The sequence below is a fragment of the Arachis hypogaea genome, chromosome 13 (assembly GCF_003086295.3).
Source record: "Arachis hypogaea cultivar Tifrunner chromosome 13, arahy.Tifrunner.gnm2.J5K5, whole genome shotgun sequence".
In the NCBI taxonomy this organism is placed as follows: Eukaryota; Viridiplantae; Streptophyta; class Magnoliopsida; order Fabales; family Fabaceae; genus Arachis; species Arachis hypogaea.
Genome location: NC_092048.1, coordinates 116,781,616 through 116,786,082, shown reverse-complemented (window position 1 = coordinate 116,786,082; position 4,467 = coordinate 116,781,616).

Genomic DNA, 4,467 nt, shown 5'->3' with positions numbered 1-4,467 from the left:
AGCTTATGAAAGCCGAGAACAAAGAGTCGAGCATCGAACCCTCACCAGAAGTGTATACACTCTAATCACTCAAGTGTTTAAGGTTCGATCTCTCAATTCTCTACTAATCTTGATTCCTAAGACTTGCTCTTCTTCTACCAATCAACAAAGAATTAATGCACAGATACACATATCAAGAGGTCTTTTAAGAGTTGTAATGGGGTTAGGGTCAAGGTAGGATTGTATTTGGCCAAGTGGACTAAAATCTGAATCCTTAATTAACTTAAACTTTCCACCTAACTTAAGACAATCACGATACAAAATCTAACTGCCCATTTACTATGTTTACCACATATTCATGCATCCCAACTTTAGTACAACTCATATGCATTGCTACCAACATTTACTTTGGGGCATTTTGTCCCCTTTTTGTTATTTGCTCTTTTTCTTTTCTTTTTCTTTTTTTTTCCTTTTTTTTTGTTTATATATATGCCTATATTTTTTTTTCTTTTTTTTTATTTTTTTCTTTTGTTTTTCTCAATGCATATGATTAAATTATTGAATGCATGAACATGTCCTAAACATTTCTTTCACATTTTTATAAAGAAGTTTAACATAATTAATTTCCAAAACCAAACGTTTCCAAACCCACTTTCCCCACACTTAATTCATGAGCACTCTCACTAGTCTAAGCTAACCAAGGATTCAAATTAAGGACATTATTGTTTTCCGCTTAAAGTTAATGATGTGGTAAAGTAAAGAACAAATGGGTATAATAGGCTCAACATTGGTTTGCAAAGGATAATGAAAGGGTAAGGCCATATGGGTATGTAAGCTCAGTGAAACAAAGGCCTCAATCATATAACACATGCATACATCAAACAATAGAAATATAGAATCAAGCAAGACAAAGATCACAATTTTAGAGAGAACAACACACACCAAAAATAAAATATATTGGTTGATAAAATGCAACCAATCAAGTAGGCTCAAAAATCTCACTGGTTTTGTGTGTTCGAGCTCTAAAACCATGTTCCAGTATAATATTTCTTCAAACAAGTTCAATAAAAATTTTAATTCAAATTAGTGAAATGTTATAAAAAGTTTCTTGCAAAAGAAAATATTACTTTAACCAAGTAGTGATAAAATATGCACAAAATCAAACAAATATGCAATCAAACATGCAAATGCAACAATGAACAAACAAAGAAAATAAAACATTGGAGTTGAGAAGGAAATAACTAACCCACGAAAGTCGGTATCAATCTCCCCAAACTTAAAAATTGCACCGTCCTCGGTGCATGCTGAGATGTGCAAGTGGACGGGTTTCTCCAACTGATGCTTTTCTCCAAAGAATGTGCATATGAACTTGTGTGTCCCTCCCATGTAAACGTCTTCCGGTTCCCTTCCTCGGTGGCCATCCTGAAAGAAGAGAAAAAAGAAGAAAAGTAACCCAAGAATAAAGAAAAGAAAATAAATAAAGTCTGGTGGGTTAATGCCAAATAATGGGGTTTCAATTACATGGTAGCTACAACATGCAAGTGAGAAAACAATAGAAGCACATGGCATACCAGTGGTGCAAAAATTGCAACAATAGGGGAGAGAGTGTGGGTAATGCAAGATAGTGTAAGTTCATGTTAATGCAAGATAATATAAGTATCATGAAGGAGTAGCATTGACTTATGAAGAATAATACCCAGTCAGAGTAAAACAAGTCATGAAGCACCAGAATAATTCAAGAAAAGATGCAATAGTTGAAGAAGAAAATTTAACACCAATGGAAAAATAATAAATTTAGAAAAGAAAATAAAAATATGCACAAAATTAAAATGCAATGTATGAAAGTATTCAAATAATTTAAATAAAATAGAATGAAAGTGAAGAAGGATGAGAAGTTAAAGAGATGAAGAACAAGAAAGTAAGAAAGGAAGAAGAAAGAATAAGAAAAGAAGAAAGAATGATAATAGAAAGATAAGTAGGATTGGAGAAGAAAAGATAGGAAATCTGGCGCTGATCTGGATAAACTGTGCGTCGCATGTGACGCGGACGTGTGGGGCACGCGTTCGCGTGGGTTGGGCTATTTTCAAGTGACGCGGACGCGTCAGGAACCCGTTCGCGTGACCTGAAGTGTGCTATTGGCGCGAGAGCAGCCTCGTGCATGCACAACTCTCTGTTTTAATGAGCACATTGCCAAAATTTGAACCTACGCGTGCACGTGAGAGACGCGCACGCGTGATGTTGCTTGTGCTCCTAGCACCATACCAGCACCACACTATCACAACTTTCTTTCTAAACACATTTTTACGCCGATTTGTAGGGTCACGCATATGCGTGGGTGACGTGCACGCGTAGAAGGCTGATTTTGCAAATTGACGCGGACACGTCAGGGACGCATTCGCGTGGGCGTGTTTGTGCGTAAGGCACGCCTCCAGCAACGCTCCCGCGTAACTCTCTGTTTCTTTCTTCTTTGCTTCGCATGCATACATGACGCGTACGCATCAGCGACGCTCGCGCGTCGCATGCGATTTTTATTTTATGCAGTATGCAGAATGCAAAATGTAAATGTTGATGCAGACATTATGAATGAACACTAAGAAAAATAGATTAAAATAAAACTAAGAATAAAACAAAACAAAATAAAACTAAGACTGAAAAAGAACGATCATACCATGGTGGGTTGTCTCCCACCTAGCACTTTTAGTTAAAGTCCTTAAGTTGGACATTTGGTGAGCTCCTTGTCATGGTGGCTTGTGCTTGAACTCGTCTTGAAACTTCCACCAATGCTTGGACTTCCAATAAGCTCTATCAATACCAAGTAAATTTCTCAAGCTTTGATGGAGTTCTTCACAAGCTTTGAGCTCCCAAATTTGATCCTCATATATTCCTGGATCCCAAATCTTGTTTCTATACCCGTCTTCAAGTGGATCATGATGATTCCATCCGGGTGGTTCAGCCTTAGAATTCTTATTTAGGCACCCAAACATCCTCCTAGACCCATTCATTCGAGCTTTACACCAACCCTTGCATTTAGATTTTGAACTCCCAACCACAATGAGCCTAGGATTGTGTTGCCAACCACTAACCATCTTCCTCTTACTCTTAACGCCACAAAGAGCTCTAAGTTGACCATCTGTCTCAAGTAAACCATATTCAAGTGGAATGAGAAAGCTAAGGGATATGAATTTTACCCACTTGAATGTTGTGAAGGATGATGCTGACTTAGGTGGAGAGGTCTCCAACAACTTTGGCAAGGTGATTTCAAGCTCCACTCTATTGTGCACTTTGACAACTTCCACCTCTTTGCAAACTTCTTCAATTTCAACCTCTTCCTCTTGGTAGTTTTCTTCCAATTCAATCTCTTCTTCATTACTTACCAAGGGCATGGGAGGTTGTGCTTCTTCTTCTTTAATCTCCATGTCTAGTCCAATGGGAGAGGATTCAATTGTAGGTAAGGCTTCATCAATGCTCGAATCCATCTCTTGATCAACCTCTTCAAAGTCTTCAACCATGATATACCTTGGAGATTGTACACCCTCTTCAACATCAAATTCAAACGTCTTGGAATGAGGTTCTATGACTGGACTTTCCCATGGAGGTTCTGCATCTTCCAAGTTTTCAACCACTTTTTCCTCTTTAATAATTACTGCTTTGTCCAGTTGTTTTAGTATAAAATCGTACTCATCCTTGATGATTTCCTTTCCATGACAACTCCCTTCAACTATTCCTTCATCTTCAAGTACAAAATCCAGATCCTTCTTGTTGACTTCCACCTCTTGACAACTTCCTTCAAGGTTCTCTCCTACCTCTACCTTTAGGGCCTCCTCTAGCTTCTTATGAAGTATGAATTCGCGAAGACGATCCCTTCTCTCTTATTTCATGTCAATAGCATGACTGGGATCATCTTGCTCTTGGATTGATGGATGTGGGTGCTCTTCCATGGAGGGTGGTGATGGGTTGGAAAGATCATTATGTGGTTAAAAAGAAAGTGCACTAGAGCTTGAGAGTTGAATATTGGAGGTAGAGGGTTGGTTCATGCGGGATATAAGATTTTGGAGTGTAGAGGTGAAACCAATGATGTTAGAGATGAGTGTGTTGTTATCCAATAAAGGTTGGATTGGATAGGAGGGTTCATTTGTTGGGAGAGAGGGCTCATAATACGGAGGTGGTTCTTCTTGATAAGGATATGGAGATGGTGAATATTGAGGTGGTGGTTCTGGGTGTGGCTCATATGGTGGATAAGGATTAGGGTCATATGGAGGTGAATGGTGGAAAGGGGCTTGTGAGTATGGCGGTTCAGAGTTATGTTGAGGAGGGGGTTCATAAGCATATGGTGGGGCTTGTTGGTAACTACAAGGGGGTCCACCATATTCATCATTTTTGTACGCTCCCTGAAATGACTCTTGACCATAGTAATTTGGTGGAGGTGGTTTGTCACGAAAGGGTCCACCATAACTATTGTCTTGGTATGCATCACAGAATGGTTGTTGG